The sequence below is a fragment of the Spea bombifrons genome, chromosome 11, assembly GCF_027358695.1.
Source record: "Spea bombifrons isolate aSpeBom1 chromosome 11, aSpeBom1.2.pri, whole genome shotgun sequence".
Lineage (NCBI taxonomy): Eukaryota > Metazoa > Chordata > Amphibia > Anura > Pelobatidae > Spea > Spea bombifrons.
Window position 1 is genome coordinate 7251865 of NC_071097.1, and position 24421 is coordinate 7276285.

Below are 24421 nucleotides of genomic sequence, written 5' to 3' on the forward strand. Positions count from 1 at the left end.
TAAATGCCCCCTTAACGCCACTCTGCCTCCTGAAATGCCTTATACCTCCCTATATGCCACTCTGCCCCATGATATGCCTTTTAACCCCCTAAGTGCCAGAGTGGCATATAGGGGTATAAGGCATTCCAGAAATGCCACACACACACACACACACACACACTTACTTACTTACTTACCGGTGCTTCCAATTTCCTGCTGTATTGCCGGGGCAGCGGGTTGACGTCTCATTCCGCGGCAGCCGGAAGGAGGTGGAGTTGGCAGCGGGGGTTTGTATGCGTCCGTCGCAAATACCTTCCCCGGCTGTCAGAGATGAGAGTTCCCCGCACCGGTGCGGGGAACTCTGATCTCTGACAGTCGGGGAAGGTATTTGCGACGGACGCATACAAACCCCCGCTGCCAACTTCACCTCCGGAAGCACCGGTAAGTGTGTGTGTGTGTGTGTGTGGGGGCGACGACACGAGGATCCAGGTCCCCTGCAGCGGTGCGGGGGATCTGGATCTTAGTCTCATAATCAGACCTCTATTTGAGGTCTGATTAGAAGACGACCCCGATTATAAGACGAGGGGTATTTTTCAGAGCATTTGCTCTGAAAAAAACCTCGTCTTATAATCGAGCAAATACGGTATAATACACAGTAATATACAATGATTACCGACTGGCATTAGCTATCCCCTTATTTAGAGTCTCTAGTGGCTCCTATAAGGGTCTAATCTCCCTGCTCTATTCCAAATGTTCACGTAAAGCCCACCTAATTCTTAGAAGTTTATTCTGTGCCCACCTAATACCCTCCACCCACATCTATTCTCTAGTTCTTCACACCGGTGACCTTTCCACGTAACCTTTGCTACAATCAAACTCTGCTTCTCCAAGTAGTAACCCCCTTATGTTTCATTCTCCCCGACGTCCTAATAGAATCAAAGCTCGTACACTCTCGCCCTCTATTCCCTCTTGTCCGATAATGAGTGTTAATGTTGTTGAAGTCTTTGAATATTGTTTTTAAACAAACATTGCTCGTTTTTATCGTTCCCCTATTGTAATTAGGCTACGAAACCTGCTGGTGGTGTATAAGTAGATGCAATGTAACAAAAACCTCAAAAACTGTATCCCCAAAAAACCTGAAATTTTAAAAATTTTTTGATATTTTCCCTATATATATTTTCCCTATTTCTATTCCATATAAAATTTTGGGCATATAATGTGGGCTAAAAATCAGGGCAAGTTTATTAATATATTAATATATAATATATAATATTAATATATTATTTTTCCCACATTAGCTATAATGGTGTTCATTTATGTCCCCGTGTTTCCTTCCATTTATACATTTATGAATTCGGTCTCAAATGTGAAAAGAAGAACAATCATTGGATTTTACCTTTTTGTAACTTCCGCATTTCTGCTTGAAAGAGGAATTCTTGGGCTTTCTGGATGTGGCGGTTTATATCTTCCTTCAGATTTTCAATTGAAGCGTCTCGTTCTTGCAAAATCTTAAAAAAAAGCCAATATGGTATAGAGGTCGTGATCAAGGTTAAAAGCCAGGCACTGCATTTACCTAACTGTGCTCATTTATAACCGGTATATTTGCCATTCACTAACTTTATTAGTGTCCTCGTGGAATGAAGAAATGTTAAATGTATAAATGTATAAAAAGCATATTGCTCTGTTAAAAGGGAGAGCTTCATTTTAAAGAGTGGATGTGTGTTTCTAAAACATCCGAACTACATAACACAATGTAGTAAGTATCAACACAGTGAAATACTACATACTATACACAATATTCTAAATTAAATTCAAATAATATGTTTATATACAAATAAAAATATTTATAAAAAAAAATTAAATTCAAAAAATTGAATTTAAAAAATATGTGTATATACGAATAAAAATATTTATAAAAAAAAGATTAAATTAAAAAAATTGAATTTAAAAAATATGTTTATATACGAATAAAAATATAAAAAAATAAATTAAATTCAAAAAATTGAATTTAAAAATATGTTTATATACGAATAAAAATATTTATAGAAGGAGGCGGAGCTAGCGCTCGATGAAGATGGCCGCTTAAGATCTGAGCTCTGCTCGCCGTTCGCCTTTTTAAACGCTTCGCTACGCTTTTTCCCGACGATGGGGAAGACTAACCGCGTTGGGGGCACCCCCAGATCGGTGGGGACCCGGGATAAGCCTCCGAATCCTTCTGTGCGGTCCTATTTTCATGGCACGCCCGATCAGGAGTTGCGGGACTCGGACGCCAAGATGGCGCCTTCGGCTGCTAGCCAGGCCAGTGAATGTTCGGAGACGGGCCTCTCGGATCCAGAACCTGGCTTACCTTCAATGCCCTTCTCTGATTCTTCGTGGATGGAGACCCTCAAGTCACTCCCGACGAAGGCGGACCTCGCGGCTGTTATCGATTCCTCGTTAGAACACGCTCTCCATGGTGTTAAGGCCGACCTCGTGGACATCAAGCAGGACCTGAAACAGATAGGAGACCGCGTGGTGACGCTGGAAGAGGCCCACTCGTCGGCATGTGAGAGAATCAACCTACTCTCCTCCACCATGCACACACACACAGACTCAATACAGCAGCTGAGACGGCAACTTGAAGACCTTGATAATCGGGGCAGAAGAAACAATCTCAGGGTGCGAGGCTTGGCCGAGTCGATTTCTCCAGAGAGTCTTCGTTCCACATTGCAGACCATTTTCAACTCGCTGCTTAATCTACCGGGCGACTCTCCCATTCACTTCGACCGTGCTCACCGTGCTCACCGCTCACGAGGCTCCCCGTCTTCCCCACCACGAGACGTGGTTTGCTGCCTGCACGAATACACGGTCAAGGAGTCGATTCTCAAGGCTTGCCGTGCGGCAGGGACCGTGGAATTTGAAGGGGAGAAGATCTCTGTCTTCCAAGATCTGTCTCCACTTACCCTCCAGAAGCGTAGGGTACTGCGACCCGTCACTTCAGCCCTCCGTGAAGCTGGGATCCCATACCAGTGGGGTTTCCCTTTTGTGCTCATCGCGAGACGGAACGGGGACACCCCGGAGAATTGAAGTCCTTCTTGGAGGACTTGGACTTGCCGCCCATTGATGTCCAGGATTGGGATGCTGCACCGGCGACTCTACAACCTCTCTCCGACCCGGCCGGTTCCTGGATCCCGCATACCAACCGTAGGAAGAGGTCACGCCGCGCTCCTTCTACTGTGACGACCACTGGCTGATTCAACCTTCTCCGATGTCCAGATGTTCCGTCTCCCGAGGTGGCTTCCAGGGCTTTTGGTCTGGCTTTGGCAGCCCATCTGCTGGACTTGACTGATCCTCCTTTTCGAGGGCTCGAGCCCACGCTTCTGCGTGTCCCTGGTCTGAGACTTGTGCACCTTGGCTCGGGTATTCTGTTTTGTTTGTTTTTATTTCGGATTTATGTTTAATGCGGTTTGCGCCTCTTTCGGTTTTCATTATGTTTCCCATGTTGGTCTCCTTACACCCGCTCACACACGCTCCACCATGCATACATTAACCACACACACGATCACTGCGGGCCCGGATCCCTAGGTCCTTTCCCCGTTTGGTCTATCCATGTATGTACATTGCCTTGACCTGGGTCCTTGTCTCGTGCTTGGGGCCTATGTGCTTAATAACATGCCTCCTCTAGGCAGTCAGTCTTGGCTTGGCATATGTTTCACACACACCCTACACACGACTGGAGCCATGAATCTGTATATATGTTTGGTTTTTTTTTATGCGCCGGGTGTATTTTTATTTATATTTTTGTTTAGAGTATGGCTATTGTTGTGTTTCCCATGACGACGGCTGGTGTGACGAGTTTTTTCCCTCCCCACCGGGAGCGGTTGTCTGCCTAAGCCCCTTTCGGGGTTATGTCCCCGGGGCCTCCTTCTGGCTACACACTTCCTCTTTGGTCTTCCTCCCCATCTTTCCGGGAATGTAGGCAGCCTCTGCTTTCACAGGCGGACGGCGATGTAGTTGCTTTCCTGTCCATTCCTTGCTTTCTCTTTTATTCTATTAGTTTCTTTACCTCTTTTCACTCTCTCCCCTTTACCTTCTTCAAGAGCCTACCCCCCCCGAGCTCTCCTGTCCTCTTGGGACAGTGATCTAGGGACTCTCTGCAGTCCCACAGCTCACACGGTCTTGACATTCTGTGTCATTGCACTGGACTGTTTTCAGTCTGCTTTAGACTTACGCACCACACTCTACACACTGATTTGTTTTGTTAGTTTATTTGTTTTTCAGTTTTTGGACTGATTGATCCGTTGCGACTCTGTCCCTAGCTCCATCTATTTACCAGACACCATTATGTCTTCCGATAATCTACGCTTTGTGACTCTAAACATGAGGGGCTTGAATAAACCTGAACAACGTTCCAAACTCTGCTCCTTTCTTCGCTCCTCTAAAGCCCATGTCGCTTTTATTCGGGAGACTCATTTCCGACAGGGCGCTGAGCGCAGACTCCTGGAGCGTAATTTCGTTCATTCCTATTTCTCAAGCTCACCCACCTCTAAAACGAAAGGAGTAGCCCTCCTAATCCATAAAATAGCCCGGTTTCAACCCATAGATGAGTGGTCTGATGACGAGGGGCGTTGCGTGTTTGTGAAGGGATACATAGGGTCTCAGAAAATAACTTTGGCGAATATTTACGCCCCTAACAGGTCCCAGGGTAGATTTATCATCTCTATACTTAACAAGCTGGCGGATTTCCAGGAGGGTATCATTGTCCTGGGTGGGGACAGTGATATGGTCTTTGACCCCCTGTCTGATACGTCCTCTGGCAGGTCTCACATCCCGTATTCTCTGATCCGCAAGGTCCTCAAACATTTTAAATTGAACCAACTTATTGATGCTTGGAGGGTGTTGCACCCGACGGACAAGGATTATACCCATTTTTCGTCACCTCATACCATCTACTCCAGGATTGATACCTTTTTTGTCTCCCACTTCCATCTCTCCTTCCTGCGCTCTGCTGAGATTGGCCCAACCACTATCAGTGACCACGCTCCGGTGTTTTTGTCTCTCTCTTTGTCCTCGCTCCCTAAGCCGCAATGGAGTTGGAGGCTCAATGAGACTCTCCTGGACGACCCTCATAATGTGTCCTCCCTGACCTCCTGTATTTCTACCTATTTTGCAGAGAATTCCGCTCCCGACATACCTGAGGCGACTGTTTGGGAGGCCCATAAGGCGGTTCTGCGGGGCTATTTCATCCGGATGGGGGCGGCAGCAAAGCATAAGCGTTTGGACTCCATCTTGTCTCTCACCAGGCAAATCGCGCAGCTAGAAACTAGACATAAATTGATGCTCCTTCCGTCCCTCCAACTCCAACTGACTTCCCTTCGGACTAGACTAGCGTCCTTGGTGGACGCGCGCATTAGGCGTAACTTTTTGCTGACGCGCCATAAATTCTACGAATTTGGGGACAGGCCCGTGAAATTGTTAGCTAGGGCGCTGAGGGCGAAGAGAGCCCAGAGTTATTTGCTCCGGATCCGGGATGGCCACAATCACTTACACTTCCACTCCCATAAAATCGCTGAGAGTTTCCGGCAGTATTACTCCTCTCTTTACAATCTCCCCCCTAGCCCAGGCCCCCCTTCGGAGGTTCAGCAGGCCTCCGCTGACTTCCCGGCTGCGCACCTTCAAAAGGTTCTGTCCGCGGACGACAGTAAGCTTCTTGAGGACCCGATCACGTTGTCTGAGGTCGAATCCGCTGTAAGGGGGTCTCCCTCGGGCAAGAGCCCGGGTCCGGACGGCTTCTCAGCCGCTTATTATAAGAAATTTCTACCTCTCCTAGGCCCCCGTCTAGTCACCCACTTTAATGCTATAGCATTAATGCTGCAGTAGCTACAGACCGATCTCGCTGATCAATGTGGATGTCAAACTGTTTGCAAAAGTCCTCGCTAACCGCCTTCGCCCCCTCTTGCCAGGCCTGATCCACCCGGATCAGGTTGGCTTTGTGCCGGGGAGGGAGGCGAGGGGCGGCACGATCAGGGTCATGGATATCGTTGCGCATGCACAACATTCCCGGACCCCGATGGTTCTTGCCTCAATGGATGCCGAAAAGGTATTTGACCGGGTTTCCTGGTCCTTTTTATTTAAGGTCCTGGAGGGTATCGGTCTGGGCACGCCGTTCCTGACCTGTATACGTGCGTTGTACGCCTCCCCCATGGCCCGAGTTACGGTCAATGGTATCCAGTCAGAGGGGTTGACCCTTTCTAACGGGACGCGGCAGGGTTGCCCTCTATCCCCCCTCTTGTTCCTTCTGGCGGTTGAGCCGCTTGCAACGGCTGTCCGTTCTGATCCGGCGATCAAAGGCCTTGAGATAGCGGGTCGCTCCCATGCGATCTCGCTGTTTGCTGACGATGTCCTCGTGACACTTTCGGACCCATGCCGTTCTCTACCTGCTTTGTTGTCCCTGCTGGAGCATTTCCATTATCTCTCCAATTATAAAATTAACCTGTCCAAGTCTGAGGTGATGGGGTTCCATCTTCCGTCGGACCTCTCCCATATATCCGTTCCACGATGCCATTTCGCTGGAAGGATGACTATATCAAATACCTGGGCGTCCTCATTCCCTCGGACTTGTCTCGGATTAGGGCCCTGAATTTCGACCCCCTTTTGACTACCCTTCACGCCGACCTGACTAAGTGGGCCTTCCCCCATGTGTCTTGGTTTGGCAGGGTTAGTGTCCTTAAAATGAATGTTTTACCCCGTTTTCTTTATCTTTTCCAGACATTACCCGTTTTCCTCCCCCGGTCCTACTTTCGTAAGTGTCACAGTGCCTTTCTTCGGTATATCTGGAAGGGCAGGCCCCCCAGGCTTTCCTTTTCTTACCTGACCAGGCCGAAGACGGCGGGAGGAATGGGTCTCCCTAATTTGGAACTGTACTGGCGGGCCGCCCACCTCCGACGCGTGGTGGAGTGGTCTGTCGGTTCCGCAAGGCCTTGGCATCAGGTTGAGGCCGCGGCCGTTTCATGTCCCCTCGGTGTCCTTCCCTGGATCTCTGACCCTCAGAGGTGTGTTTCTGCGCCTCATCCCCTGATTTCGTCCACACTACAGGCGTTCAGGGGGCGGTGCGTGCTGGAGGTGTCGTGCTAGAACCCTCTCCCCTATTCCCTATCTCGGGGCACCCTGACTTTGCTCCTGGGGGTGATGCGGCTCAGATGGCGTCTCTTACGCCTCCTAACGTTTCCGTTCTTCGGGTTTATCATGTTTCCCATGGCTCTACGTGTAAACCGTTGACGGAACTGACTGGGGACCCGACCAACCCCTTCTCGACTGTCTTCCTATATCACCAGGTTAGACACTTCCTCAAATCCTCCGGTGCCCTCGCGGGTGGGACTCGTGCCCCTACCGAATTTGAAAAGCTTTGTTTGGCTGACAAGGCACCTCCCCATCTCCTCTCTGCTTTGTACGCCATTCAGCTTGCCCCGGCGGTACTTACCAAACCGTATTACTTTAGCCTCTGGGAGGGAGACTTGGGGATTTCTTTTTCCCTGGAGGAGTGGGAGAGGATGCTCATGATCGTCCACAAGGGGACCGTCTCCAGCAGAGTGCAGGAAACGCTCTTTAAACTTGTCACCCGATGGTACAAGGTCCCGCTGGACCTGAATAGGTTTTTGCCCCAGATTTCTCCTACCTGCTGGCACTGTAATTCCCTTCCTGGCTCCCTCCTCCATATATAGTGGTCGTGTCCGGCGATTCAAGCATTCTGGGACGCGGTGTCTGAGGTTATCCGGGAGGTGGCTGACCAGTCTTTTATAGCTACCCCGGCATCCGTCCTTCTGCACCATACTGCTATTCCCTACAAGTCCTATAAAGGCTCCGTCACATTCCATTTAATCAATGCTGCCCTCACCACAATTCCCAGATCCTGGAAGTCCGCCAGTACTCCCTCTATGTCGGCCTGGTTCCGGCGCGCTGAATTTATTTATCAAATGGAGGTCCTCACGGGGGCCGCTAGGGGCCGAGAGCACTCTGTCGAACTCCAGTGGTTCCACTGGCGCTCCTACGTTGCCTCCCTTGCTGACCGCCTGCCCTCCTTAGTGCCTTGAGTACTTCACTGTTTCTTGACCCCGCTTCGGATCTCTGATCTCAGTCCATTTTTTCTTTTCTTTTTATGTTTTTGATTTTCTTTTGATTACCACTTATGTTGTGTATGTTTTTACACGAAGTGTTATGTACCTAACTTACCTGCGGGGCGGGATTGCCGGCATTCCGGCCGGGATTCCCTCCCCTACTTACGTTGTCTTTTTCCTCCAGGTACTTTGGTTGTTGTTGTTTTTCACAACGTTTTGCCTACAGTCACTGTTTGTCGCTTATGATTGATATGATGCACAGATCCCTTTGTATTTTCTAGACAATGTACCCATATGTCCGTGCTGATAATTCATTGGCCTGTACCATGTGGGGGGTGCACCCTCCTGTCTATGTACCATGTGTATCTTGTTTTTTTACGTTGTTACTCTCATGATTTGTGCTCTGACATGATTGTTTTGCAATAAACAGTGAATTGACAAAAAAAAAATATTTATAGAAAAAACAATTAAAAAAAAAATTGAATTAAAAAAATGTGTATATACGAATAAAAATATAAAAAAATTAAATTATATTCAAAAAATATGTTTATGTACGAATAAAAATATTTATAGAAAAAAAAATATATATATTGAATTTAAAAAATATGTTTAAATACGAATAAAAATATTAAAAAATGTAATTAAATTCAAAAAATGTAATTTTAAAAATAGGTTTATATACGAATAAAAATATTTATAGAAAAAAAATTAAATTCAAAATATTGAATTTAAAAAATATGTTTATATACGAATAAAAATATAAAAAAATTAAATTAAATTCAAATAATTTTATATCAGAATATCCTATTTCTGTGTAGAACACGGAGCAGAAAAGTGTAAATAGTGCATCGTCCTGATCAAATACTTCTAGCTTATTATATGAGAGGGGCTTGTAAACCATTTCCATATATATATATATATATATATACACGCTCGTACTAAATAACTCTGTGCCTGTGTGTTATTTACACATTTACGTTTTAACAACCAGAGACAACAGTCTCTAGTGAGAAAGTCTTCTGAAGTTACCTGCCGAAGATCGTCTTCTTCCTTTCCAGCGATTTTAAGCTCATCTTCCAAACTTCTCACCGTTATTCTGCCATATTCTTCCAGCGTCTTATCTATAGGTTCCAGTCTTGTCTGCCATTCCTCTACTTGGGCATCAAGAAACCTTCGGAAGTTCCGGTCTTCTTCGTCCAGCTTTTCACGGCGTCTTATTAGTTGCTGCACCTTGTGTTGAATCCATAAAAAAAATGTCAAAAAACGTAAAACATGCCATGTTATTTTTTGCTTTACATTTACTTGTTACCTGCATTAATAGTCTTTTTATATGCTTTTTTGGTTATTTGTGCTATAAATATTAAATATATTATATATATAAATAATTCTATTATATTAATATTATATTATAAATATAAATGTTTATTAAATAGGATGTTATGTTTGGAGTCACCTGAAGAATATTGCCGTTTGTTCGCTCGCACAGTTCCCCGATAACGCGATCCGAGCGCTGTATAGAAATCCTCGATTGCTCGTGGATTCCTGCCAAGCGATTCATCGTCTGGGCCGTTACTTCTGTGATTTGGGCCAGCAGCTGTGGGCCGTTAGGAGCTGAAATGTGAAAAAACACGAGCATTTTTGGCGTAACGTCGCGGAAACCCCATCCCTGAGGTTATTTGGGAATCTGAAGCTTTGAAATCTGGGTCTTTTAATAACATTATCGTACAAATGGCATTTTTACCATAAACATTTTGGATGAAAAGATAAGGAAATTATCAAAAACGTTCCCCGAAACGTTCTTTCTAGAATGGTTATTATTCTTACGTTAACGGCGCCCTGACATCGCTGAAGCTCCGAATCCTTTTCGGAGAGGACGGATTCGTACGATTCCGTCTGGGAGTTGATCTGTCTCTTGAGCTCGGCGACTTCATCCAGCCGTCGGTCTTTCTGTTTCAAAATATAAGCTCGGCTTGAATGTTTTCCTTTCTTATCATTACTATTGTTATTGTAGCAGCAGCCCAGGAATCTGGGGTATAGTATGGGGTAGATTGCGGGGGTACACTGGGTATAGTGTGGGGTAGGTTGCGGGGGGGTACACTGGGTATAGTGTGGGGTAGGTTGCGGGGCGGTACACTGGGTATAGTGGTGGGTAGGTTGCGGGGGGTACACTGGATATAGTGCGGGGTAGGTTGCGGGGGGTACACTGGATATAGTGCGGGGTAGGTTGCGGGGGGTACACTGGATATAGTGTGGGGTAGGTTGCGGGGGGTACACTGGATATAGTGTGGGGTAGGTTGCGGGGGGTACACTGGGTATAGTGTGGGGTTGGTTGCAGGGGGTACACTGGGTATAGTGTGGAGTAGGTTGCGGGGGGTACACTGGGTATGGTGCGGGGTAGGTTGCGGGGCGGTACACTGGGTATAGTGGTGGGTAGATTGCGGGGGGTACACTGGATATAGTGCGGGGTAGGTTGCGGGGGGGTACACTGGATATAGTGTGGGGTAGGTTGCGAGGGGGGTACACTGGGTATGGTGCGGGGTAGGTTGCGGGGGGGTACACTGAGTATAGTGTGGGGTAGGTTGCGGGGGGGTACACTGGGTATAGTGTGGGGTAGGTTGCGGGGGGTACACTGGGTATAGTGCGGGGTAGGTTGCGGGGCGGTACACTGAGTATAGTGTGGGGTAGGTTGCGGGGGGGTACACTGGGTATAGTGTGGGGTAGGTTGTGGGGGGTACACTGGGTATAGTGCGGGGTAGGTTGCGGGGGGGTACACTGGGTATAGTGCGGCTAGGTTGCGGGGGGGTACACTGGGTATAGTGCGGGGTAGGTTGCGGGGCAGTACACTGGGTATAGTGTGGGGTAGGTTGTGGGGGGTACACTGGGTATAGTGTGGGGTAGGTTGCAGGGTGGGGTACACTGGGTATAGTGTGGGGTAGGTTGCGGGGGGTACACTGGGTATAGTGCGGGGTAGGTTGCGGGGGGGTACACTGGGTATAGTGTGGGGTAGGTTGCGGGGGGGTACACTGGGTATAGTGTGGGGTAGGTTGCGGGGGGGTACACTGGGTATTATTATTATTTATTAATGTATTTTGAAACAAGGGGGGTCTTTAATGTGGATTCAATAAAATGTGAATGAGGTTTCTTCTTTAAATCACACCATTAAATATTTCCTGTTCATCCATGGCAGCACACAATGGGTTAACGTTTCCTCGTTCCCTTGGAATAGAAGATACACTCAAGCAATAGCACAGAGACAAGTAATAATTGATTAATTAATTAATTGGTGGTCCCTCCCACACATACCCTATAAAACCCGTTATCTAACAACAGACACCTGTATTTTTTCTCTTCTAGGAACAGAAGAAGAGACAGAGACAGGTAGCCTCTATACTGGGCGTTTGCTTAGTCCCTGGGGCAGGAGAGTGTTTATGCAGCTGTAAACCGGGAGTTTTCCTGGTCCCTCAGCCAGCTCACCACCCGGTTCCTATAACAGAGTGTTTATGCGGCCGTAAACCGGGAGTTTTTCTGGTCCCTCAGCCAGCTCACCACAGAGTGATTATCGGGTGTGCCAAGGATCCCTTCTCCTGTTCAGGAGGTAGGTCAGTCCCCTTATGTCTGAGCTTCCCAGCGGTTCGGCAGGGATAAGGACGCGGGCTGATATCGGTGAGCGCGGGGGCTGTTATTCGCAGGCGCAAAGCTCCATCTGCGGGCGGTAGGTTTTCTTTCCGCAGCCATTCTGAGCTCACACTCAGCCGGGGCTGCAGATCCGAGGGTGTTGGCAGGTACTGGGACTTGGAGTCCCTCTCTTTCCCTTATCACTTTGTGTTGTTTCACTCTAATTGTGATTTACTGTCTCCTCTTTCCTCTTAGGATGTTCAGTCCCGGGGGAAAAAGGAAGAGAAAGTCCAGGCATACTGCCTGTTTGAATTGCTCCCAGCCCTTGCCTGAATCCTGGGCTCAGGATAAATGTGCAGGATGCATGTCTACGGAACAACCAGCCCAGATGGAGCCTGGGATGTTCTTAGACTGGTTTAAAGAGCAACTGACTAGCACTTTCCAAGAAGTGGTATCCTCCATGACAGGGAAGAAGAAATACAAGCCTTCCGTTGGTCACAGATCTACGGAATCTAGTGCCACTGTGCGATCAGACTCTGAGGATTCAGATGACGAAGCCCCAGATGACCTTTACTTACTGCATAAGGACAAAGTGCCTAAGCTTATCTCGGCTATTAAGGGTGTACTGGAGTCGGATAGAGACGTGTCTAACAAGCCTGTTAGAGAACAGCTATTTTATTTTCTCCGTAACAAGGGTAAAGAGTTTCCTGCGCACCACTTAATCTCTGATTGGTGTGAAAAGGATTGGGAGAAACCCGAGAAAAGAACAGATCCGGGGGCGAAGTTCAAGTCCATCTATAAATTGAATTCAGAGGCATGTTCACACTGGGAGAACCCACCGAAAGTGGATATTCCAGCAGCTAAACTGGCTAAAAAGTCTTTTTTTCCCTCTGACAAGTCATGCATGCTTCCAGACCCAATGGAGAGGAAGGCAGACTCACTATGCAAAAACCTATGTGGCAGCAGCATCCTCTGCCAAGGTGGCTGAAGCCTCTATACCAGTGGCCAGGGCACTCCGTATATGGCTAACCCATCTTGCCCAGGATGTGGAAGAGGGGGTGCCAAGACAAGAAATCATGAGTAATATCTTTATTATGAAGACCGCTGCTGATTTTCTTTGTGATGCCCCCTTGGATGTCCTTAAATTTTCATCTAGGTCCATGGCCCTGGCCAACGCGACAAGGAGATCCCTTTGGATCAAACAGTGGGAAGGAGACATTCCATCAAAGAACAACTTTGTGTCTCTTCCTTTTCATCCCTCATATTTATTTGGATCACAGCTCAAAGACATATTAAAGTCTCTAAGTGAAGAGAAGGGTACATCTTTCCCGCAATCTCGGAGATCACCCAGAAGGCAGTATCCCTTTCGTCAGTCAGACAGGAAAAGGCAGACCAAAGGAAGACAAGTTCAAGGGGGTGCTTCCAGAAAGAAACAGTTCACTCCTAAAACCTCAGATCAATGACGCCAGGCCACCAGTGGGTGCCAGACTGCAGAGTTTTATTACGATTTGGTCTCAAACATCCTCAGATGCCTGGGTCACGACCACGATAAGAAGAGGATATTCTCTGGAATTAAGAGAAAAACCTCCAGACAGGTTTCCAATCAGCCGAACCACCAATCCTGTTATTCCGCATCTCATCAATCAGTTTGTGCTGAAAAACGCATTGGAGGAAGTACCATATCACGAGAGAGGCAAAGGTCACTATTCACCCGTATCTCCACTTGCAGCTTACTATTCAGGTTCTGCAGGATCACGGTTTTCTAATAAATTACAAGAAATCGCAACTTCTTCCCACAACAAAGATAATTTACCTAGGCTTTGTCATAAATTCTCAGTCTATGAGACTTCTTCTCTCCAGCGAAAGAAGCACGAATATCAGGCAGTCTGTGAACCACCTTATATCCCTCAACAAATGTACTATCAGAGAGGCAATGAGAGTCCTCGGCCTGCTCACATCAGCACTGGAAGCAGTACCATGGGGAAGAGCGCACATCAGGTTGCTACAAGATCATATCCTAGGATCATGGAACAGGGAGCAGGACACCCTGGATGGCATGATGGTAATCCCTGTCCATCTGAAGAAGGATCTCAGATGGTGGTTGACACCAGAAAGATTTCTAAGCGGCAGGTCTGTCGCTTCCTCCCAACCCATAGTCCTGACTACCGATGCCTCGGCGAAAGGCTGGGGAGCCCACACTATGGAAGCCTGGGTCCAACAGAAATGGAAACCGGCGGAAGCAAGACTCTCATCCAACTTGAGAGAGTTGAGAGCTATCAAGCTAGCACTGTTTCATTTCAAAGACCTTCTCTTTCACAGGGCAGTCCAAGTCCAGACGGACAATTTACCGGCAGCATACTACATAAACAAACAAGGCGGAACAAGGAGCAGGTTGCTGCAGAAAGAGTGTGCCCAGATCATGGAGTGGGCGGAAATCAATCTTCTCTCCCTCTCAGCTATCCACATCAAGGGGTCGTTGAACGTGGCAGCAGACTGGTTAAGCAGAAATACCATGCTCCCAGGCGAGTGGGAACTGAATTCCAGAGTTTTCTCCCTTATAACTTCCAGATGGGGCACGCCAGAGCTAGACGCGATGGCCACTCGCCAGAACTCGAAGCTGTCCCGCTTCTGCTCACTATCGAGGAAAGACAGTCCGACCTTCATAGACGGTCTATCAATCAACTGGAATCTAATGTTCATTTATGTATTCCCTCCTATCCCTCTCATTCCAAAGGTACTGAAGAAGATTCAAACCGAGAACGCCAGAGCAATCGCTATTCTCCTATACTGGCCCTGTCGGGCATGGTTTCAACTCGCATTGACGCTTTCGAGCGGGGTGTTGTGGAAGCTGCCGATCTCCAAGGATCTGCTTCTTCAATCAGGGATGTTCCACCCAGACTTGAACAGACTGCAATTGACGCATGGTACATGAGAGGTCAGCATTAATTGATCAAGGTCTTTCTAATGAAGTCGTTAACACTCTGCTAGAGTCCAGGAAACCAGCCACAAGGAGAGTGTATTCTAGAGTTTGGAAACTATACTCAGATTGGTGTACGAGAAAAGAATTGTCTCCTACAGCTATACCTACTCTGCTGCAGTTTCTTCAAGAGGGCTTTGACAAAGGATTAAAGCCGAGCACATTGAAGGTCCAGGTGACGGCTATTAATGCACAACTGAATGGAGCATTTGTTGGCTCCCCCCTGGTTTCTAGGTTCTTTAAGGCGGTTAACAAGTTGAGGCCATCATATCATGACCCCATCCCTACCTGGGATCTTCCTCTAGTGCTTAGAAAGCTCTGCGATCAACCTTTTGAACCGATGGACTCGGCCTCTCTAAAGTTCATTTCGTTTCAAACCATTTTCTTAGTTGCCATCACATCAGCTAGACGAGTCAGTGAACTCCAGGCGTTATCTAGCAGGGAACCTTATCTAAGGTTACTCCCAGAGGCAGTGATTCTAAGAACAATGCCGGGATTTCTGCCTAAAGTTCCGTCAGTCGAGAATCTAAATCAGGAGATCATACTTCCAGTACTACCCTCTCAAGAAGACAATTTACACCTCCTGGATGTGAAACGAACCATTGTAACCTACTTGGAGAAAACTGCTCCTTTTAGGCTATCAGAAGGTCTCTTCCTTCAATTTCAAGGCCAAAACAAGGGCAAAAGAGCAAGCAAAGCTACTCTAGCCAGATGGTTATGAGACACCATCAAGATGTGCTATACCATGGAAGGTATTCAGTCTCCTAACTCTAAAAGCTCATTCCACAAGATCAACAGCAGCATCGTGGGCAGAGAGGTACCACATACCGATGGATCAAATCTGTAAAGCGGCCACATGGGCCTCTCCATCTACCTTTATGAAACACTACAGGTTGGATGTTGCATCCTCTCAAGGATCAGCCTTTGGCAAGAGTGTAATTCATGGAGCGAGTATGATGTAACTGCTTGTGATTTCCCACCCTGTATTTTTTTGTCACTGCTGGGTTCGTCCCATTGTGTGCTGCCACGGATGAACAGGAAGTGGAAAATTTACCTTTTTTGAAATTTTTATTTCCTGGAATCCGTGGCAGCACAAGTATACCCACCCAATAATTTTTTTCACTGCTATATACCATACAGGTGTCTGTTGTTAGGTAACGGGTTTTATAGGGTATGTGTGGGAGGGACCACCAATTACCGTATTGGCTCGGATATAGGCCGCCCCCGTATATAGGCCGCACCCTAAAAGTTTGGTGCTTTTTTAAAGAAAGTTTTTTTCTTTAAAAAAGCACCAAAAAATATGCTGCCACTCTGTCCTCTCCCCCCCCCGAGATATGCTGCCACTCTGTCCTCTCCCCCCCCGAGATATGCTGCCACTCTGTCCTCTCCCCTCCCTCGATATGCTGCCACTCTGTCCTCCCCCTCGATATGCTGCCACTCTGTCCCCCCCCCGATTTACCAGAGTAGACTCCCGGGTGTCTTACGGGGCCAGAGGGGGACATCTATGCACATCGTCGGGGGGGTTAAAATGCATCTTGCGGATGTTCACCGGCGACGGCGCACCGCCGCTGCCGGTGAACGTCCGTGCGATGCGCTTAGACAACCTCCCGTGCCGGTACTCCCCCCGTGGAAAGTGCCGGCAGGGGAGGCTGTCTGAGCGTATCAGACAGTAGGATACAGGTCCCCTGCACCGCTGCGGGGGATCTGTATCCTAACCCCGCTGCCTGCCAGGCGCTAGACCCCGAATATAGGCCGCACCCCCACTTTAAAGACTTAAAGTGGGGGAAAAAAGTGCGGCCTATATTCGGGCCAATACGGTAATTAATCAATTATTACTTGTCTCTGTGCTATTGCTTGAGTGTATCTTCTATTCCAAGGGAACGAGGAAACGTTAACCCATTGTGTGCTGCCACGGATTACAGGAAATGAAAATTTCAAAAAAGGTAAATTTTCCACATAATTATGCATACACACAGATACATATACAGGGGGGGCAGTGAGTTGGGGTGCAGGTGGGTTAGTAAGGGGGGGCAGTGGTTAGGGGTGCAGCTGGGTATGTAAGTGGGCAGTGTGATGGGGGTACACTGGATATAGTGCGGGGTAGGTTGCGGGGCGGTACACTGGGTATAGTGGTGGGTAGGTTGCGGGGGGTACACTGGATATAGTGCGGGGTAGGTTGCGGGGGGGTACACTGGATATAGTGTGGGGTAGGTTGCGGGGAGTACACTGGGTATAGTGTGGGGTTGGTTGCAGGGGGTACACTGGGTATAGTGTGGGGTAGGTTGCGAGGGGGGTACACTGGGTATGGTGCGGGGTAGGTTGCGGGGCGGTACACTGGGTATAGTGTGGGGTAGGTTGCGGGGGGTACACTGGGTATAGTGAGGGGTAGGTTGCGGGGGGTACACTGGGTATAGTGTGGGGTTGGTTGCAGGGGGTACACTGGGTATAGTGTGGGGTAGGTTGCGAGGGGGGTACACTGGGTATAGTGTGGGGTAGGTTGCGGGGGGTACACTGGGTATAGTGTGGGGTAGGTTGCGGGGGGTACACTGGGTATAGTGTGGGGTAGGTTGCGGGGGGTACACTGGGTATAGTGTGGGGTAGGTTGCGGGGGGGGTACACTGGGTATAGTGTGGGGTAGGTTACGGGGGGGTACACTGGGTATAGTAAATGTATATTTATGTAATGGGGGGTGATTTATCTGCTCATTGAAGACATTGATTGATGTGCAGTTTGTGTGAAAGGAATCTGAGGAGGTTTGTATGCCGACACCATACATGATTAAATTACTGTAACGTATTAGCCTCTACCACTTCTGATGGCAGGCGGATCCATTTATCTACCACCCCTCAGTACAGTACACAGCTCCCTGTGAGTGTGAAGGCCCCCGGCAGTACAGTAAGTGTTTAAATTCCCCTTTCACATCCGGGTCAGTAGTAGATACTATAGTGGTGTTCGGGGGGGGGGGGTTGGCAGCTGCCTTTTAATATCACTGGGTTCTTCCTGTCCTACGGGGGGGGGGGGGGTGTTATTGTTACATTATATTATATATTATATTATTTTAGAATCGGGAGATTTGGAGGGAAAACAGTTGCAGTAAAGTTTTATTTTAATGAATTTTTTGTTTGTCCACCACAGTTGGGATTTTTGAAAGATAAAGCAGGCCCAATAAATTTAGAATAATTGTTTAGGTGCTGCAAGGGAATTAATAGGGCAGGTACATTCTACTGGTTGCCATGGTGATGACAACCAGTACTTGTTACATTTTTTTGTCAATCCTTCAAGAAGCCCTGCATGACTTAATTTCATGATATAGGCCCCAGTGCCTTAGTGGAGCTCTTCGCCCCGCACATTTGAAAATGCGTCGTGACGCTCAAGGGGGCGGGGTCACACGGAAGAGTTCCTCGTGACGGACGAGAGAGCGTGGCCGTGTTGGAGGAGAGCCGTCTCCAGGGAAAAGAAGCCAGCAAAAAAGTTAGTATTTAAAAAACAAACACAAAAAATAATAATACTTAGGGGGTTAAAAAGAATATCAGGGAGGTAGTGGTATATAGGAGGTTAAAAAGAATATCAGGGAGGCAGAGTGGTATATAGGGGGGTATAGGGCGTTTCTGGGGGGGGCAGCGTGTCATATAGGGGGTTAAAAGGAATATCAGGGAGGCAGAGTGGCATATAGGGGGTTAAATAGGAATATCAGGGAGGCAGAGTGGCATATAGGGGGTTAAATAGGAATATCAGGGAGGCAGAGTGGCATATAGGGGGTTAAATAGGAATATCAGGGAGGCAGAGTGGTATATAAGGGGGTTAAATAGGAATATCAGGGAGGCAGAGTGGCATATAGGGGGTTAAATAGGAATATCAGGGAGGCAGAGTGGTATATAAGGGGGTATGGGGCAGGTTGGGAAGTAAAAAGAGATAAAAACAAAAACAAAGCATTTTTCTCCATCATAGTTTTTATTAAAAATGAAAAAATAGTTTATGCGTGAATTAATATTTGCTGGTGAACCTTTTTTCTTTTAGGGTAGATTTATGTTTTTTCCTAACGTATTATTAAATCATAATCATCTTATAAACAGGGCGGTCTTATAATTTAGCAAATACGGTGTTTCAATCTGCGTATTTTATTAAAAAGCAGTAAATTGTGGCTTCAGGCGTCCCGTGTATGAAGACTTTTAGTGTACTGATGACTCCCACTCCCATCACATAAGATTCTGTCCTATATTATCTGCCGAGCTCTGATGTCATCTTTATCCAGCGCACATCGCTGCCGAGGGGTTAAGATTCTCTCCATTTTATTAATTTCCATAAAACGGCCCCCAAAACCCTCAGCACCGGGCCTGTGATGCTCTTAATCCGGCCCTGCCTCCAGTGTGCTCCATCTGAAATCCAGCGTGTGCCTCCAGTGTGCTCCATCTTAACCCCTTGGCTGCTAAGCCATTTCCCACCCTGGTGCTAAGCTGGTTTTTGGCATTTTAGTGCATCTCACGTTTAAACGCGTTTAGAAGTACATTTCTTGGGAATAAACTATACAAACCATATATTGTTTTTTTCAGCACACCCAGCAGATTCCAAATATACCATTTTTATATGTGTATGTCTCATTAGGTTTGCAATATAAAGCCAAAAATGGGAAAAAAGTGTAATTTTTCACTTCCGACTCAATAAAAACTAGTTCGTAATGTTATTTTTCTAAACTCTAATATCAAAAGCTGTGTTGCTAAATATTTGTAGTAGGTAACCGGTCTAAAATAAACAGAAATTGAGAATAGCGCTGCAACTAACGATTATTTTAATAATCGATTAGTTGGCCGATTATTTTGTCGATTAATCGGATAAAAAAATACATTATTTTAAATTGAAGAAAAATTGCAATAAAAAACATACAATTTACACTTTCACCTCTTTATTGCAATGGCCTCTCTCTCTCTATTCACCTTCTTATTTCACTGACATAATAATAAAAGCTACAAGAACCCAAACACAGTGTTTCTCAAACTAGGTTTTAATACAAAGTTATTAGTAAATATTAATTCATATGTTAACTATTTTTCATATTTAATAAAAACTGAGAAAAAAGCCTTGTTTAAATTTTTTTATTTACCAAACTGCCCCCAGTTATGCACATCTGACCCCCAGCTTGCCACTCTGCCCCCATATATGCCTTATACCTCTTATATGCCAGATTCCACTGTGCCCCTGATATGCCTTATACTCCTTATATGCCAGTGATATGCAACTGAGCACCCTGATATACCTTTTACCACCAGATTTGTTTTATGCCCCCCCTGATATGCCTAATATCGATATGTCTTATACCCCCTATATGCCACTGAGCCCCCTGATATACCTTTTACCCCCAGACAGGGGCGTACCTAGAGTATTTGGCACCCGGGGCGGATCCTGTAAGTGGCACCCCCCCCCCAAATGTAAAGACATCTACAAAATTATGTTGGCAAGAATATTTATTGCACCAATTTGTAAACTGTATGTCAACTGTAAACAACAAGAAATCTGAAAAAATAAATAACTTATAAGCAAAATAAATAGGTTTAAATAACATTTACTGAACATATAATAGTGCTTTCTTTAATAACCCCCCCAAAAAAAAACAACAAACACAACAAGTTTCTAAGAAGACCTAACAAATGAGTGACAAACATTACAAATTAAGTACTGGCTAAGCAGCTAAAGACACTATAAACTAAAAAAAATTCTGATATTATAATCAGGAGTCACCATAACATTGTTCTCTTTTCATTTAAGCATTTGCATATATAGTGGTGTTGCCATGTCGACTCATGATTATATATACCATATGAACCAGACACTGACTGTGGTATAGCATGACACCTATCACTATATACTGAGCCAGGCAGTGACGGTGGTACAGCATAATGCCTATCACTCTATACTGAGACAGACATTGACGGTGGTGCAGCTTAAGTAATTTCATTATATATTGAGGCAAACATTACAGTGAAACAGCATAACTCCTATCACTATACACTGAGCCAGATACTACAGTGGAACAGCATAACACCTATTACTATAACTGAGCCAGATATTGATGGTGGTACAGCATAACCGCTATCTTTATATACTGAGCTAGACACTTATAGTAGTACAACATAACTATCATTATACACTGAGGCAGACATTGACAGTTGTGCAGCACAAATGCTATCATTATATACTGAAACACGCGCTGACAGTAGTACAACATAACTGTTTCCATTATATACTGAGGCACGCGCTGACGCTGGTACAACATAACTGTTATTATATACTGAGGCCCACATTGCCGGTGATACAGGATAACACCTATCACTTTATACTGAGCACACATTGACGGTGGGGCAGCGTAATCCATATCACTATACATTGAGCCTGACATTTACAATAATGCAGCATAACCCATATCACTATATACAAAGCCATTGATTTGGTGTAGGCCTACCACTTCAGTGTCTGGCTTAGTATATAGTGGTAGGGGTTATGCTGCATTATTGTAAATGTCTAGATCGATGTATAGTGATAGGGATTATGCTGTACTGCCCTCAACTGCAGATCAGGGGAAGACTGTGAGAGTCAGTACAGCCTTCCCTTCTTCTGACTGCACCGTGACATTGGGAGGTCCTCTCCCCGTAATCATCCCCAAAGTCCATTTGTCCCCTACGTCACTAAACCACAACTGTCTTTTAATTACTCCCTGTAGTTCAGGTGTAGATCAAATAAACAACACATGGAAACAGCACGTGTAACTGAATAAGACATAAATATCCTGTATTTACAGGTATACATAAATAATGTATGGAAACATAGCATTGCAGGTATAAATCAACAGAACACACAAACCCAGCATTGCAGGTATAGATCAACTGGAAATCACTCAGCACTGAAGGTATAGATCAAATAAACAACACATGGAAACAGCACCCCAGGTATTGATCAACTGAATAAGACATACAAATCCTGTATTTGCTGGTAAACATAAATAATGTATAGAAACATAGCATAGCAGATACAGACCAACACATTAACACACAAACCCAGCTTTTCAGGTATTGATCAATTGGAATTCACATAAAAACTCAGCATTAAAGTTATAGATAAAACACCCTAAATTACAGGCATAGATCACAGATTGCACACCCCAAAGCCAGCGTCCACATTGCCCACATAGAACCTGACCAGCACCCTGCGGTGGGGGGGCAAGGCCTCTGTCTCCCAGCTCTGCCACTGTACGGAACAGTATAGAGTGATGGGAGTTATGATGTACTTTAGAGCATAATTATAATGAAAAAGACATTGGAAATGGTACAGCATAACACCCATCACTCTCACACATTTACCAATCAACACTTACCAATCCACAGATTCCACACATATCACACATACCAATCCACAGATTCCACACATACCAATCCACACATACCAATCCACAGGTTCCACACATACCAATCCACAGGTTCCACACATACCAATCCACACATTCCACACATACTAATCCACACATATACCAATCCACACATATACCAATCCACACATATACCAATCCACAGATTCCACACATACCAATCCACTCTCACTGTCACTCAGTCTTAATGAATGATTTCCTACCTTCTTTTCTACCTCTTTTCTGCTTACAGCAGTCTTCCTCTTCGCTCCTCTTCTTCTGTCTTCTTCCGGGTCAGAGGGCACTGTGGGCGCGGCTTCAGTGCCGCTGGGGTTTGTTGTCAGATCCCGGCGGCACTGAAGCCGCGCCCACAGTGCCCTCTGCACAGCAGCAGTTGCTGCGCGGATCGCAAGGGAGCAGTATCGGAGGTCTTTAACAGACCTCCGGCTCCCTTGAGCGATTTTAAGCCGGTTCAGGGGAACCGGCTTAAAATCACTCAAGGGAGCCGGAGGTCTGTTAAAGACCTCCGATACCGCTCTCTTGCGAGCCTGCTCCTCCAGCGGCGGACATTACTGTCCGTCTCTGGAGGGGTGCCGGGTGTCGGCAAGTTGGCACCCCCCTGATGAGCGGCACCCGGTGCGGACCGCCCCCCCCCCCCGCTAGGTACGCTACTGCCCCCAGATATGCCTAATATCCATGTGCCTTATACCCCCTATATGCCCTAAAAATTCATAATACCCCCCATACACCACTATAACTCACCCATACACCACTCTGGCTCCTCCCCCTCCCATACACCACTCTGGCCCCTCCCCTCCCATACACCAGTCTAGAAACTCCCCCTCCCATACACCACTCTGGCTCCTCCCCCCTCTCATACTCCACTCTGCCTCCTCCCCCCTCTTATACACCACTCTGCCTCCTCCCCCGCCCATACATCACTTTGCCTCCTCCCCCTCCCATACATCACTTTGCCTCCTCCCCCTCCCATATGCCACTCTGCCTCCTCCCCTCCCATACATCACTTTGGCTCCTCCCCCTCCCATACTCCACTCTGCCTCCTCCCATACACCACTCTGGCTCCTCCCCCTCCCATACTCCACTCTGCCTCCTCCCATACTCCACTCTGCCTCCTCCCCCTCCCATATATCACTTTGGCTCCTCCCCCTCCCATACATCACTTTGCCTCCTCCCCCCTCCCATACTCCACTCTGCCTCCTGTGAACCTCCGTTTCTGACAAGACACCAGGGAGCCGGGTAGAGAGGCAGAGTGGCGTATCAGAGGGGGAGGAGCCAGAATGGTTATTGGAGGGTGGCTCCCATACACCCCTCTGACTCCTCCCCCCTCCCATACACCGCTCTGCCTCTCTACCCGGCTCCATTATTGAAGGCACTTTCAGTGCAGCTTCAAAGAAGCCACAGTGTAAGTGAAGGGCAGTAACGGAGTCTGTCTGTGCGATGCAGACCCCCACCGGCTGTCATAGAGGATGATTCTCTGTCAGCCGGTGGGGGTCTGCATCGCACAGACAGACTCCGTTACTCACCTTCACTTACACTGAGGCTTCTATGAAGCTGCAGGGAAAGTGCCTGTCAGTAACGGTGCCGGGTAGAGAGGCAGAGTGATGTATGGGAGGGGGGAGGAGGCAGATGGGAGGGGGAGAGAGACGGAAGTGAGAGACCGGCCGACAGTGAGGGGAATCCAGGTCCCCTGCAGCGTAGCGGGGGATCTGGATTCCGGTGTTATAATCCGATCTCTGTTTGAGGTCGGATTATATAAGGAGAGGAGTTTTTCAGAGCATTTGCTCTGAAAAAAACCTCTTTTTATAATCGATAAAAATCGATCCGATTAATCGATAATGAAAATCGTTGACAACGATTTTCATTATCGATTAGTTGTTTCGGCCCTAATATATATACACACACACAATATATATATATATATATACATACATATATACACACACAATTATATATATATATATATATATATATATACATACATATATATATACACACACAATTATATATATATATATATATATATATATATATATATATATATATATATATATATATATATATATACATATATATATATATATATATATATATATATATACACACATATATATACATACATATTAGTGATGGGAGGTTCGGATCATTAAAGTGAATCGGATCATTAAAGTGAATCGGATCATTTCGATTCGTTCACTGAAATGATCCAATTCATGATCCGGATCTTCTGATCACTCAGTGTGCCTGCACGGAGTTACTGTTTTCCAGTAACTCCGTGCAGGCACACTAACGATTGGCCCCGCCCCTTTCATTATGAATCCTCCCCCCTGCCTCCAGTGATGTCAA